The sequence below is a fragment of the Triticum dicoccoides genome, chromosome 6A (genome assembly GCF_002162155.2).
Source record: "Triticum dicoccoides isolate Atlit2015 ecotype Zavitan chromosome 6A, WEW_v2.0, whole genome shotgun sequence".
NCBI classification, from domain to species: domain Eukaryota; kingdom Viridiplantae; phylum Streptophyta; class Magnoliopsida; order Poales; family Poaceae; genus Triticum; species Triticum dicoccoides.
Window position 1 is genome coordinate 152,410,469 of NC_041390.1, and position 16,709 is coordinate 152,427,177.

Here is a 16,709-nt window from a genome sequence, read left to right on the forward strand (position 1 = left end):
TTTTGTCGTGAGCCTTTGAATCCGGCATTGACTGCCGTGCTCTTCAGACTTTTATCCTTAGTCCAGTGACGGTCTTTGTTGCGTCGCGGTTTTCCGTTTCCATCCCTAGTTTCGGATGTACTTGGGTCGCTGGGGCTGCACCTTGCCAACCAGCTGTCCTCCCCTGCACAAAAGCGGGTCATGAGGCTTGTTAGTGCGGCCATTGTTCTTGGCTTTTCTTGGCCGAGGTGTCTGGCGAGCTATTCGTCTCGGACGTTATGCCTGAAAGCTACTAAGGCTTCGGCATCCGGACAGTCGACTATTTGATTCTTTTTAGTGAGGAATCTATTCCAGAACTGCCGAGCTGATTCTCCGGGTTGTTGAGTTATGTGACTAAGATCGTCTGCATCCGGAGGGCGGACATAGGTCCCTTGAAAGTTTGCTCGGAAAGCATCCTCGAGCTCTTCCCAGCTTCCAATTGTGTTTTCGGGAAGGCTTTTAAGCCAATGCCGTGCTAGCCCTTTAAGCTTAAGGGGTAGATATTATATGGCGTGGAGATCATCTCCTCTAGCCATGTGTATGTGGAGGATATAATCCTCGATCCAAACTCCAGGGTCTGTTGTTCCATCATATGCCTCTATGTTTACAGGTTTGAATCCCTCTCGGAATTCATAGTCCAGGACCTCATCGGTGAAACATAGGGGGTGTGCGGCGCCCCTGTATTTGGGTGCGCCGGATTCTGATGATGGCTTCATAGCGTTGCTTACGAGAGCTTGCTTTCTTGGCCCATAAATGGACATGACTGGGCCATGATGCGAATCCTTAAGTGGGTCGCATGCTGATTTAGGTGTGGCGCCGCTTGCCGCTTTATGGGGTCGTCTATCCGACCGTGTGGCTTTTTCAGTTTTTGAATTCGAGGGCTCTAGGGCCACTTCGTTGAATTCAGGCAGTAGCTTTCTTTTCGGATAGCTTTTAGTGCGGCGACTGTCACCGTACTTATCTGTGGTATTGATTACTTTGCTCCATCTAATCCGGAGCGCATCTTCCGCTGTTTTTAGCTTCCGCTTCTGCTTTTTTAGGATGCGTGCAGTTGCAACAAGCCTCTCGTGGAGATTCTTCTGCTCCATAGGTTTATTCGGCGTGAGGTCGTCCGGAGTGCCGTTTTCGCTGGAGGAGGGATGTTCGGTTTCTCTATCCGTGTTGCCCTGTTCGGGCGGTTGTTCAATGAAAGCACCAATGTCGGTGTCAAAACCGACGGATCTCGGGTAGGGGGTCACGAACTGTGCGTCTAGGCCGGATGGTAACAGGAGGCAGGGAACACGATGTTTTACCCAGGTTCGGTCCCTCTTGATGGAGGTAAAACCCTACGTTCTGCTTGATTAATATTGATGATATGGGTTGTACAAGAGTAGATCTACCACGAGATCAAGGAGGCTAAACCCTAGAAGCTAGCCTATGGTATGATTATTGTGTATGGAGTTGATTGCCTACGGACTACAACCCTTCGGTTTATATAGACACCGGATAGGGTTAGGGTTACATAAAGTCGGTTACAATGGTAGGAGATCTTGAATATCCGCATCGCCAAGCTTGTGTTCCACGCCAAGGAACTTTCCCGATGGCCGAAACTGGACTTCCTATATATAATTCTTCACCCCCGGACCATTCTGGAACTCCTCGTGACGTCCGAGATCCCATGCGGGACTCCGAACAACTTTCGTGTTACCACATACTAATATCTCAACAACCCTAGCGTCACCGAACCTTAAGTGTGTAGACCCTACGGGTTCGGGAGACACGCAGACATGACCGAGACGACTCTCCGGTCAATAACCAACAACGGGATCTAGATACCCCCCACATGCTCCTCGATGATCTCATCGGATGAACCACGATGCCGAGGATTCAATCAATCCCGTATACAATTCCCTTTGTCAATCGATATGTTACTTGCCCGAGACTCGATCGTCAGTATTCCAATACCTCGTTTAATCTCGTTACCGGCAAGTCACTTTACTCGTACCGTAATGCATGATCCCATGATCAACCACTTGGTCACATTGAGCTCATTATGATGATGCATTACCGAGTGGGTCCAGAGATACCTCTCCATCATATGGAGTGACAAATCCCAGTCTCGATTCGTGCCAACCCAACAGACACTTTCGGAGATACCCGTAGTGCACCTTTATAGTCACCCAGTTACGTTGTGACGTTTGGCACACCCAAAGCACTCCTACGGTATCCGGGAGTTGCACAATCTCATGGTCTAAGGAAATGATACTTGACATTTGGAAAAGCTCTAGCAAACGAACTACACGATCTTTGAGCTATGCTTAGGATTGGGTCTTGTCCATCACATCATTCTCCTAATGATGTGATCCCGTTATCAATGACATCCAATGTCCATAGTCAGGAAACCATGACTATCTTTTGATCAACGAGCTAGTCAACTAGAGGCTCACTAGGGACGTGTTGTGGTCTATGTATTCACACATGTATTACGATTTCCAGATAACACAATTATAGCATGAATAACAGACAATTATCATGAACAAGGAAATATAATAATAACCATTTTATTATTGCCTCTAGGGCATATTTCCAACAGCAGTGTGGGTCGCCGGGCGTGGAGAGAGACGGGCGGCCCACCAGCGAGGAGGCGGCAGAGGCGCGCCGGCGAGGAGGCGGAGCTGGGCGGCGGGGAAGGCGGAGCCGGGCAACGATGAGGCAGGCGGCGACGTGTGGGAGGATGGGCCGCGGGGACTGGCCTCGGGCCCGAGCGGGCCCGTGGCGGCGGGTGGAGCCGGTGCCACGTGTCGTCCGATGATTGGACACGGGCGGCGGCGCGGCGTGTCCGGCGGCGGACGGACACGTCCGACGCGGAGAGGGGAAGGTTAGGGTAGGGTTTGATCCAGGATTTTTGAGGGAGGCACCTATTTACACATAGAAGGAGCTAGGAGACTCCAAATTGAGCATGGTTTTCGGCCACGCGATCGTGATCGAACGACCGAGATGATGAAGGGGGTTTAGGTGGGTTTTGGGCCACTTTGGAGAGGTGTTGGGATGCAACACACACGAGGCCTTTACGGTTCCTCGGTTAACCGTCGGAGTATCAAACGAAGTCCAAATGGCACGAAAGTTGACAGGCGGTCTACCGGTAGTATACCAAGGCTGCTTGGCAAGTCTCGGTCCAATCCGAGAATGTTTAACACCCACGCACGAAAAGAGGTAAAAGGAGACGCCGGAGGGCATAGGAGTGCCAGAATGCAAAGCGGACAACAGGGAAAATGCTCAGATGCATGAAACGAACACGTATGCAAATGCGATGCACATGATGACATGATATGAGATGCATGACAAGGGCAAAAGCAAAACGAAGACAAAAACCCAACCACGAGGGAATATCATAACTTAGTGTCGAAAATTGCAAGAGTTGGAATACAAATATGGCAGGTTACATATGGGTTGTTACAACACTCCACCACTACGAAAGGATCTCGTCCCGAGATCTAGGACTGGAAAACTCCGGATATTCAGAACGGAGGTGGCCCTCGCGTTCCCAGGTGGCTTCATGGTCAGAATGATGTGACCACTTCACTTTCAGGAATTTGATAGACTTGTTGCTAGTCTTGCGCTCAGTTTCTTCAAGAATAGCAATGGGATGCTCATGATACGACATGTCTTCTTGGAGATTAATCTCTTCGAAGTTGATGGTGCGGTCAGGAGTCTTGAAACACTTGCGAAGCTGACACACGTGAAACACGTCATGCACGTTTACAAAGTTGGACGGAAGCTCAAGTTGATAGGCTAGATCGCCTCTTTTGCCAATGATCTTGAAAGGACCCACGTATCTAGGGGAAAGCTTCCCTTTGATACCGAAGCGACGAGTACCTTTCATTGGAGAGACGCGGAGGTAGACATGGTCTCCGATCCCGAAAGCCAAGTGACAATGCTTTCTATCATAGTAACTCTTCTGGTGCGATTGCGCGGCTTTGAGATTTTCACGAATGACTTTGCACATTTCTTCATCCTCTATGATCAAGTCATTGACAAGAAGTTGGCGTTCACCAGTCTCTGACCAGTTAAGAGGAGTACGACACTTCCTGCCATAGAGAATCTCGAATGGGACCTTGCCTGAACTCTCTTGGAAGTTGTTGTTGTATGATAACTCGGCATATGGAAGACAATCTTCCCACTAAATACCGAAAGAAATGACACATGCCCTGAGCATATCTTCAAGAATTTGATTGTCTCGCTCGACTTGGCCACTAGTTTGAGGATGAAAAGCTGTGCTGAAGCGAATGTTGGTGCCCATGGCCTTCTGAAAGGAGTCCCAGAACTTAGAGGTAAAGATGCTTCCATGATCTGAAGATATGAACTGCGGAATGCCGTGCAGAGAGACAATCCTGGAGGTATATAGCTCTGCCAACTGAGCTGCTATGATAGATTCTTTGATAGGAAGAAAATGAGCCACTTTAGTGAGCTTGTCGATGACAACGAAGATAGCATCATTGCCACGCTTGGACTTGGGAAATCCAGTCACGAAGTCCATCTCAATATGATCAAACTTCCATTCTGGAATGGCAAGAGGTTGGAGGAGACCAGCTGGTCATTGGTGCTCTGCTTTCACTCTTCTGCAGACATCACATTCATTCACGAACTGAGCAATCTCGCGCTTCATTCGAGTCCACCAATACGACTGCTTGAGGTCATGGTACATCTTTGTACTTCCAGGGTGAATAGAGAGGAGTGAATTGTGAGCCTCGTTCATAATGACTTTACGAAGGTCACCCTTAGGAACAACAATGCGATCCTCGAAAAATAGAGTATCTTTGTCATCAAGGCGATAGCACTTGTACTTGGGTTGGCTCTTGGCAATCCCAATCTTCACCTTCTTCACCATAGCATCAAGAAGTTGAGCCTCGCAAATCTGATCTTCCAAATTAGGAGAGACTTGGAGGTTGGCAAGGAATCCTTGAGGAACAACTTGGAGATTAAGTTTGCGGAAAGCTTCACAAAGCTCTGGTTGATAGGGCTTGAGAATCAAACTGGTGCAGTAATCCTTCCTGCTCAAAGCGTCAGCAATGACATTGGCCTTGCCTGGAGTATATTTGATACTCGGATTATACTCTTGAATCATTTCGACCCAACGAGTCTGCCTGAGGTTGAGGTTGGGCTGAGTGAAGATGTACTTGAGACTCTTGTGATAAGTGAAGATGTCCACTTTCTTCCCAACAAGAGATGTCTCCAAGTTAAAAGAGCATGGACAACTGCCGCCAACTCGAGGTCATGAGTGGGGTAGTTCTTTTCGTTGGGCTTCAACTAGCGAGAGGTATAGGCGACAACTTTCTTCTCTTGCATTAACACAGCACCGAGACCTTGCAGGGAAGCATCACAGAAAACCTCGAACGGTTTGGATTCATCAGGAGGAGTTAGAACTAGAGCTGTGACTAACTTCTCTTTGAGGGTGTTGAAAGCAATGTCACATTCAGGCGTCCAGACATACTTCACGTGCTTCTGGAGGAGGTTGGAAAGAGGCTTTGTGATCTTAGAGAAATTCTAAACAAACCTTTGACAATAGCTTGCGAGCCCAAGGAAGCTGCGGAGCTGCTTCACCTTCTGAGGAGGTTCCCAATTCACAATTGCAGACACCTTCTCAGGATTAACAGCTATGCCCTTGGCGGAGATGATATGCCCAAGGTAGAGAACCTCTTCGAGCCAAAACTCGCACTTTGAAAACTTCGCATAGAACTGATGTTCTTTGAGTTTGTCCAGCACCAATCTCAAATGCTTGGCATGATCCTCCTTGTTCTTGGAAAAGACCAAAATGTCATCGAGATAGACCAAGACAAAGTCATTTGTATAGGGGTTGAAGATGAAGTTCATCATGCGAGAGAATGTTGGAGGAGCATTGACAAGGCCGAAAGACATGACAGTGTATTCATAAGAACCATAGCTTGTTCCGAACACTGTCTTGGGGATATCTTGTTCACGAATGCGAATCTGATGATAACCCATACGGAGGTCAAGCTTGGAGAATACTTGAGCACCTTTGAGTTGCTAGAAAAGCTCATTGATGTTGGGAAGTGGGTACTTGTTCTTTATGGTCTTCTTGTTCAATGTACGGTAGTCGACACAAAGTCAGTCTGTTCCATCCTTCTTCTTGACAAAAAGAACACCACAACCCCATGGAGAAGAACTTGGTTGGATGAGACCCATACGCTCTTGAATATCGAGTTGTTTCTTCGGCTCCTTCAACTCTTCTGGTCCAAGCTTGTAAGGACATTTGCAAACAGGTTCTGTGCCAGGCTCAAGATCGATGACAAATTCAACTGGCCAGTGAGGAGGCATTCCTGGAAGCTCTTCTGGAAAGACGTCTTGATATTCGCAAACGACTGGAATCTGTGAGATGGCATCCAACTCGCCCTTCTCGTTGAGAGAAAATAGTTGAATGGTATCATCACGAGCGGCAAAAATGATCACATCCTCAGACGAGTGTGTCAACTGAACTTGCCTGGCAGCACAATCAAGTTGTGCCTTGTGCTTAGAAAGCCAGTCCATGCCGAGAATTAGATCAATATCCGAGTCACCAAGGACCATAGGAGAGGACAGAAACTTATAGTCGCCCAACGTGATAGTAACATCTGGGACGCAATTGTTAGATGTCATTTGCTTGCCCGGGGACACAATCTTCAACGGGAAACGAATCTTTTCATTCACAAATTCATGCTTGGCAACAAAAGGTCTTGAAATGAAAGAAAGCAGTGCACCAGTGTCAAAAAGAACTTTTACAGGAATATCGTTAACAGGAAGGTTACCCATGATCACTTCTGACAAGTCCTCTACCTGAGCTACATTCATCATGTTGACCTTGGCATGCTTGGGATTATGCTTGACCACTGCGGCGCTGGCAGATCTCACAAGAGGAGGAGGAGGAGGAGGAGGAGGAGGAGGAAGACGCCTCTGGTTGAAGCATTTGTTTGCATAGTGACCCTTCTGCTGACACTTGTTGCACGTGACCTCTGAAAGCGGACGGTGATACGGAGCACTTGATCTTGGAGTATGATACGAAGTCTTGTTCTGAAAGCCTGGGTTGGGTGGGTGGGCAGATCCATTGCCACCTTTGCTCTTCTGCTGATAAGGCTGACGGAACGGAGGAGGAGGAGGCAACCAATACTTATGCTACTTAGCTGCCACTTGAGTTGAGGAAGAAGAAGGAGTTGCATCCCTGACTCTCTTCTTGGAAGCATCGCACTTGAGCTGAGCAGTCTCTTGCTTTAGTGCCATATTGTAGAACTCATCATACTTTTTTGGCTCAAAAAGCACAAGAGCTAGTTGCAGATCTTCTTCGAGGCCACCTCTGAACTGATAAATCATGCTCTTCTCGTCAGGGATGTCTTGCTTAGCGAAACGAGCGAGCTTCTGGAACATGATGTTGTATTGGTAAACAGACAAGCTGCCTTGCTTCAGATTGCGGAACTCCTCACGCTTGCTCTCAACAACACTCTAAGGGATGTGGTGACCTCTGAAGTCTTGGCGGAAATCATCCCAGGTAATCACACGACCTCCTCTGGAATCTTTGTATTGTTGATACCACTCTACAGCTTGGTCTTTGAATTGGAACAAGGCAAACCTGGCAAAGTCCTCAGGCTTGACGTTGCTGCACTCGAAATGTTTGCAGATATCCATGAGCCAATCATCAGCGTCTGTGGCCTCGACACAGTTACTGAAGGTCTTTGGCTGGTTTGCGAGGAACTGGTTGAGTGTAGCAAACTGATTTTGATTGTTGCCATTGCCTTGAGTTCCTTGGTTGCGCTCTTGCAGAAGTTGCATAATCAGCTGCGTGTTGGCGTTGGTAGTGGCCATTATAGCTTGCCATGCCTCCGGAGGTGGAGGTGGTGGCGGCGGATCTGGATTCAGACGCGTTGGAAGAGCCATCCTGAAGAGGGTGACATCCGTTAGCATCTTGAAAGACATATAATCAAGCTGAATCAAATGGATCGAAATTGCAACATATAGTCTTAACATTCGAACAAGAATGAACGAATGAATTCCAAATTAAATGGTCACACTTCCATAAATTTAGAAGCCACTTAGATAGAGGTAGATGAATAAAACAACAAGGTACGAACATGAACAAATACTTGGTAAGGATTATCCAATCACAAACCAAATATCCGCGGAAGAAATACTAGAGCTACAAGAATTCCCACCTATGAAACTCCCGAAATTTTCCGGTTATGCAATCAGGTGTTGGGGATACAGGGGAAGCATAATATCTCACCCAAAACTAGCAAATCCTACATCCAGCTGTATCCATCCTTCAACACATAACCAAGAAACCTTCGGAAATCATTTACCTCAACCTTCGAAAGCATCCATTATACAAGTTATGGCAATACTCCCGAACTCCCGCCCCAGTACTAGGTGGCGTCGAGGTTATCTCACCAACAACTGCATAAAGGAGATTTTCGATGTCGGCGAAACTTAGGTATTCCAGAACTGCAACGATAAAATTGTGACAACAACACCTCGGAGCTCAACTCCCCGGGACACTGCCACAACCCCTAAATATCAGGAGGCACCAAGAACAATGTTCTCGTCACAAAACCATCGGAACGATTCCAAGATACCCGCGTGATCCTAAATTTTTTTAGTGAAATTTGAGAAGAGAATAGTCAAAACTCTACGTCAGGATGCCTCACCAGAGCGACGAAGGGACTGAGGAGTAAAAATAATCCTACTCTCCGATATATATAATCCTAAAAGACTCAAAACATTTTTCTAGACTCAACAACGCCAGCGATTCGATCAAGCAGGGGGCTCCTAAGTCGGGGAAGGCTCTGATTACCAACTTGTAACACCCACAATGCGGCTATATCTCCCACGTGTCGGAGCACGACTTAGAGGCATAACCGCATTGTAGGTAATGTCACAAGAGGGGTAATCTTTACACATCCCATGTATTGAATAAGAAAGAGGTACATAGTTGGCTTACAATCTCCACTTCAAACAATACATAAATATAGCATTACAATCATCCAGATACAATCAAGGTTCGACTATGGAACCAAAATAAAGACAACCCCAAATGCATAAGATCCCTGATCACCGCAACTGGGCTCCACTACTGATCGTCTGGAAAAGAAACGTAGTATCGTCCTGGGTCCTCATCGAACTCCCACTTGAGTTCAGTCGCATGCCCTGGAATGGTATCATCAGCACCTACATCTGGTTTTCGAAGTAACCTGTGAGTCACGGGGACTCAGCAATCTCACACCCTTGCGATCAACACTATTTAAGCTTATGGGTAGGGAAAAGGTATGAGGTGGAGCTGCAGCAAGCACTAGCATATATGGTGGCTAACATACGCAAATGAGAGCAAGAAGAAAAGGCAAAGCATGTTTGAGAATCTATGATCAAGAAGTGATCCTAGACTACTTACGTTCAAGCATAACATGAGACCGTGTTCTCTTCCCGGACTCAGCCAAAAAGAGACCATCACGGCTACACAGGATGTTGATCCATTTTAATTAAGTTAAGTTTTAGGTTTTCTACAACCGGACATTAACAAATTCCCATCTTCCCATATCCGTGGGCACGGCTTTCGAAAATTCAAATCCCTGCAAGGGTCTCCCAACTTAGCCCATCACAAGCTCTCACGGTCAATGAAGGATATTCCTTCTCCCAGGACAGCCCGATCAGAATCAGAATCCCGGTTACAAGACATCTCGGCAATGGTAAAATTAAACCGGCAAAGACACCCGATGTGCCGACAAATCCCAATAGGAGCTGCACATATCTCGTTCTCAGGGCACGCTGGATGAACACTACGTACAACTAAAACCAACCCTCAAGTTTCCCCGAGGTGGTGCTGCAAGTGGCTCTGTTTTGGACCAACACTCAGAGGAGCACTGGCCCGGGGGTTTAAAATAAAGATGACCCTTGAGTCCGCGAAACCCAAGGGAAAAAGGCTAGGTGGCAAATGGTAAAACCAAGGTTGGGCCTTGCTGGAGGAGTTTTATTCAAGGCGAACTGTCAAGGGGTTCCCATTATAACCCAACCGCGTAAGGAACGCAAAAATCAAGGAACATAACACCGGTATAACGGAAACTAGGGCCGCAAGAGTGGAACAAAACACCAGGCATAAGGCCGAGCCTTCCACCCTTTACCAGGCATAAGGCGGAAGGTTAGGGTTGGGTTTGATCCGGGATTTTTGGGGGAGGCACCTATTTATACATAGAAGGAGCTAGGAGACTCCAAATTGAGCACGGTTTTTGGCCACACGATCATGATCGAATGACCAAGATGATGGAGGGGGTTTAGGTGGAATTTGGACCACTTTGGAGAGATGTTGGGCTGCAACACACACGAGGCCTTTACGGTTCCTCGGTTAACCGTTGGAGTATCAAACGAAGTCCAAATGGCACGAAACTTGACAGGCGGTCTACCTGTAGTATACCAAGGCCACTTGGAAAGTCTCGGTCCAATCCGAGAATGTTTAACACACGCACATGAAAAGAGGTAAAAGGAGATGCCAGAGGACATAGGAGTGCCGGAATGGAAAGCGGACAACGGGGAAAATGCTCGGATGCATGAAACGAACATGTATGCAAATGCGATGCACATGATGACATGATATGAGATGCATGACAAGGGAAAAAGCAAAACGAAGACAAAAACCCAACCACGAGGGAATATCATAACTTAGTGTCGAAAATGGCAAGAGTCGGAATACAAATTGAAGGAAATATGCCCTAGAGGCAATAATAAAGTTATTATTTATTTCCTTATATCATGATAAATGTTTATTATTCATGCTAGAATTGTATTAACCGGAAACATAATACATGTGTGAATACATAGACAAACAGAGTGTCACTAGTATGCCTCTACTTGACTAGCTCGTTAATCAAAGATGGTTATGTTTCCTAACCATGGACAAAGAGTTGTCATTTGATTAACGGGATCACATCATTAGTTGAATGATCTGATTGACATGACCCATTCCATTAGCTTAGCACCCGATCGTTTAGTATGTTGCTATTGCTTTATTCATGACTTATACATGTTCCTATGACTATGAGATTATGCAACTCCCGTTTGCCGGAGGAACACTTTGTGTGCTACCAAACGTCACAACGTAACTGGGTGATTATAAAGGAGCTCTACAGGTGTCTCCAAAGGTACATGTTGGGTTGGCGTATTTCGAGATTAGGATTTGTCACTCCGATTGTCGGAGAGGTATCTCTGGGCCCTCTCGGTAATGCACATCACTTAAGCCTTGCAAGCATTGCAACTAATGATTTAGTTGCGGGATGATGTATCACGGAACGAGTAAAGAGACTTGCCGGTAACGAGATTGAACTAGGTATTGGATACCGACGATCGAATCTCGGGCAAGTAACATACCGATGACAAAGGGAACAACATATGTTGTTATGCGGTCTGACCGATAAAAGATCTTCGTAGAATATGTAGGAGCCAATATGAGCATCCAGGTTCTTCTATTGGTTATTTACCGGAGACGTGTCTCGGTCATGTCTACATTGTTCTCGAACCCGTAGGGTCCGCATGCTTAAGGTTACGATGACAGTTATATTACGAGTTTATGCATTTTGATGTACCGAAGTTTGTTCGGAGTCCCGGATGTGAACACGGACATGACGAGGAGTCTCGAAATGGTCGAGACATGAAGATTGATATATTGGAAGCCTATATTTGGATATCGGAAGCGTTCCGGGTGAAATTGGGATTTTACCGGATTACCGGGAGGTTACCGGAACCCCCCGGGAGGTATATGGGCCTTAGTGGGCCTTAGTGGGAGATAGGAGAGGTGGCCAGGGATGGGCCACGCGCCCCTCCCCCCCTTAGTTCGAATAGGACAAGGAGAGAGGGGGCCGGCGCCCCCCTTCCTTCTCTCTCTTTCCCCCCTTCACGAATCCTATTCCAACTTGGAAAGGGGGGGGGAGTCCTACTCCCGGAGGGAGTAGGACTCCTCCTGGCGCGCCCTATGATGGCCGGCCGGCCCCCCTCCTTTGAGCCTTTATATATGGAGACAAGGGGTACCCCTAGAGACACAAGTTGATCCACGTGATCATATTCTTAGCCATGTGCGGTGCCCCCTTCCACCATAGTCCTCGATAATATTGTAGCGGTGCTTAGGCGAAGCCCTGCGACGGTAGTACATCAAGATCGTCACCATGCCGTTGTCCTGATGGAACTCTTCCCCGACACTTTGCTGGATCAGAGTCCGGGGATCGTCATCGAGCTGAACGTGTGCTAGAACTCGGAGGTGCCGTAGTTTCGGTGCTTGATCGGTCAGGCCGTGAAGACGTACGACTACATCAACCAAGTTAACGCTTCCGTTGTCGATCTACAAGGGTACATAGATCACACTCCCCCCTCTCGTTGCTATACATCACCATGATCTTGCGTGTGCGTAGGAATTTTTTTGAAATTACTACGAAACCCAACACAAATATGGCAGGTTACATATGGGGTGTTACACGGAACATGCTCTAGCTAATCTACAAGGTTCAGTAGTAAATTGATCTGAAGTTTGATGATCATTATCAATAGCTTCCTCTCTAGTTGGTGTAGACATCACTGGAACAGTTCTCTGTGATGAGCTACTTTCCAATTCAAGAGAAGGTATAATTACCTCATCAAGTTCTACTTTCCTCCCACTCACTTCTTTCGAGAGAAACTCCTTCTCTAGAAAGGATCCATCTTTAGCAACAAAGATCTTGCCTTTGGATCTGTGGCAGAAGGTGTACCCAACAATTTCTTTTGGGTATCCTATGAAGACGCACTTATCCAATTTGGGTTCGAGCATATCAGGTTGAAGCTTTTTCACATAAGCATCGCAACCCCAAACTTTAAGAAACGACAGCTTAGGTTTCTTGCCAAACCACAGTTCATACGGTGTCATCTCAATGGATTTAGATGGTGCCCTATTTAACATGAACTAGATCGTTAATGGCGCGTGTTGCTGCGCCCGTCCATTCTTAATTTTATTTTTAGGGACTTGAAGTAATTTATATACTTTGTTTGCAATGCTTTGATGTATTAGTCTTCCTTGTAGGTTGTTTTTGTCTCCACTTGATTTTTTCAACACAATGATATGTAATCGGGACTCACAAAAAATGATATGTAATAAGGGAGAGGAGCCAGTCAATCTACAATAATACTATATAACTACAGAGAGGAATCCAGTTGGTTTGCAAGAAAGTAGTGTGTTCGAGGAGATCAAGTTTGGCTCTTGGGAGGTGCTCCTACGCCCAATTTTGTTGACCCGTGCAAAAAAAAGTTGAATACCGAATTTTACACTTAATTTTGTTTCTTCACCAACGAATTACTGCTATCCCGTTTCGCATGAAAATTGTCAAGCACGCTTGTTACACTAATAGGAACACAGGAACTTGTACACAAGAAGACAATTTTTTTTAATTTTGTTTACTATTTATTTTGAATTTACTATTCATATGAGAGCACATGCAGACGTGTTGGTTCAAGTCATGGTATCGTGGTATCAAGTGTATGTGATTTAAATTAGGATGGCTAATGGGAACATTTTTTGTGATTGATCATCTACTGTTTTGGCTCCCAAAATAACTCTATAGCAAAATGTTGCAGAAATTTGCAATACAAAGTTTGAGAATGGTAGATACATCATGATAAAATAGGTTGCGGGTAAAGCAAACATGAGAGCAATATAAAATAGTTCTACATACATATCTTTACATCTATAAACAAAAATAAGGTATAGTGCTAGTGTTATCATATTTAAATTTGAGGTTTTTCCTATTATTAAGAGAGAAATGTTTAGGTACAATAGTACAAGAAATAAAATTCATAGAAATGATGTTAACATCATGTCTTATACTCACATTTCTTTGATTCCTCTTACCTAGTTTCTGCAGTGGTTCGGTCCAGTAGAAAAGATTGAATGGGGCCGGTGTGCAGTGAAAAAGGGTTCATCAAGACATTTCTCTCCTTAACCTCGGAAGAAGGGTACTTGAGTTGGATCTTTAGTTGGCCCATCATAGCTATTTATGTACAAATCTTGCTTCGTGGTCAGATCATTCAAAAGTTGTCAGGCTGGGTAGGCTTTGGAAACAAAAGGCTTTGCTCTTGTTCTTTCTGCTCAACTTTGTAAAAAATGAAGAATCGTCTATAAACCTATCACCAACATACATTGCACACATAACAATCAATTCAATCATACTGAAAATAACTCCAATACCCCCAAAGGAGAAAGTTGCAGATAGAGTGCAAAAGAGACTTTACTTTACTGGAATGCAAGAAGCCGTTTAATTACGCTACATTTTGAAGTAACCAGAAAAGACTAAACTGCAGACTAAACTGCAAGAAGCAGTTTAATTATAGCACATTCTGAAGTAGGAGAAGCCACATCCCCATCTCCAACATCTCCTCCACAATCAGGCACATACTGGAAGCACCAAACATTCAACAATCATTTCTTCTTTCAAAGAACTATATAGACATTATATATGTCATTTTTCATATAGGAACAAACTAAGACTGTATAACAAGATTATGCTTGCGTCTAAGGATCTACTGTCCTAAACAACCTGATGCATCATGCATATATATAGCGAAAATAATAGTGGATAGTAGCATGTCATGAATATTTATGAAAAGATAAAAATGGAAATCCTTTGAGCAGCCATTTTTGAATAATAGACTGTTGTTCATGAATATATATATTTACGCGCATAGTTGGGTGGTGGTTTGGCTGGTTGGCTCCGATTGGCTGGTGGGGTTTGGCGTGCGGGAGAAATCCTTGACGGTTCGTCCGGCTCCGATGAGGTGACACCGGAGGGTGCCACTATCCCTTCTTGGAGGGTGTCAGGAGTAGCTATCCCCCACCTCCCTCCGCGTACTGGGGCAAACCCTAGGACTTGTCTGGGCAGCAGCGTCGTCGGCGTCGCATCCCTTCTTGGAGGTGCTGCTTAGTTCGCGGTAGATCCGAGACTCGGGCTGTGGTGGTTTGGTTCCGGAGGGCGCAGCGGTCGCGGGTCTTCCGCGCTTTATCGAGCTGCCGCTATTGGCATTTTTTCTTCTTCTTTTTCTTTGGACTTGTTGTGCTGCTCGCCCCAGCATTGCGATATGCACAATGGTGGTTTGCTTTGGATTACAAAGCGGGGGAAACCCTTTTTCGGTATAAGCTAGAAGCAATCACAAACACTTGGGCGACAATAACTGCAACAAATTAAAAGCGGAAATTAGCATTAGCAGGAGCCTGACCAGAGTACATATATTAAGTGCCAAGGGATTGTATTGGGAAAGGGAAATCTGCATCAAAATTGAAGATGAGGGGCGACATAGTGGAGAAGCGTAGCTCTTGATGCTACTGCAGTACTGCTGGAGGAAGAAGGGAGAAGAACCTGTGTGACCGGACAGAGCATATGTAGGTACCTGACCTCCACCATCCATCTTGAGGCGCAGCCCCACTCCATTAATGCATTAATGTTCTGTAGAAACGGCTGTCCGCGCACTGCATCCTCATCAATCTCTGTCTATGCGTGATTAGAAACTGAAGTGTAATTGTGTGTTTGAAGTCTGAGCGGAGCAGTTTCCAAAAGATGAGGCGCCATTACCCCCTTTCTACCTCGCTGGCGGATCTCCTGACGACTAGATCGACCGGCCCCGGATCCTCTCGCGCCTCGGTAGGATCCCACCGCAGGTCGCCTGTGTCGCTTGTATCCAGCGCGCCGCTGCATCCTCTCTCCCCTGATCCGTTCCTCTCTCAAGCGTTTTTTCCTTTTTTATTACAGAGACGAGAGCCCCGTGTCTGTTTGCGATCTTGGGCTGAGCATGGATGCCCAATCAACCACAAGGCTCCAAAAAAGTCACGAGAGTAGCTACCCTTATGGCCTGTAGCCCATTTCGAGGTAAACACGGCATCAAGGAATGATCGGACGATCAGGATTGCCCACCAGACTAAATCAAACGACTAAGAATGCTTAATTCGTGAGAGGGCAGAGATTAGGTGCGGTTCTACTGTTCTTAATGCAGCTGTCACTAATGCATAACCCCAAAATGATACAGGCAAATCGGTAAGAGACATCATAGAACGCAGCATATCCAATAGAGTACTGTTACGATGTTCAGACATACCATTACGCTGTGGTGTTCCAGGTGGTGTGAGTTGTGAAACTATTCCACATTGTTTTAAATGAAGGCCAAACTCGTAAATCAAATATTCGCCTCCGCGATCAAATCGTAGAAAGTTTATTTTCTTGTTATGATGATTCTCCACTTCTCTTTGAAATTCTTTGAACTTTTCAAATGTTTCAGAGTTGTGTTTCATTAAGTAGATATACCCATATCTGCTCAAATCATCCGTGAAGGTCAGAAAATAACGATACCCGTCGCGAGCCTCAACACTCATTGGACCACATACATTGGTATGTATTATTACCAATAAGTCATTGGCTCACTCCATTGTTCCAGAGAACGGAGTTTTAGTCATCTTGCCCATGAGGCATGGTTTGCAAGTATCAAATGATTGATAATCAAGTGATTCCAAAAGTCCATTTGCATAGAGTTTCTTCATGCGCTTTACACCAATATGACCAAAACGGCAGTGCCACAAGTATGTTGCACTATCATTATCAACGTTGCATATTTTGGCATCAATATTATGAATACTAGATGATTCCCCGCGCGTTGTTGCCGGAATTTCTTGCAAATGTTTC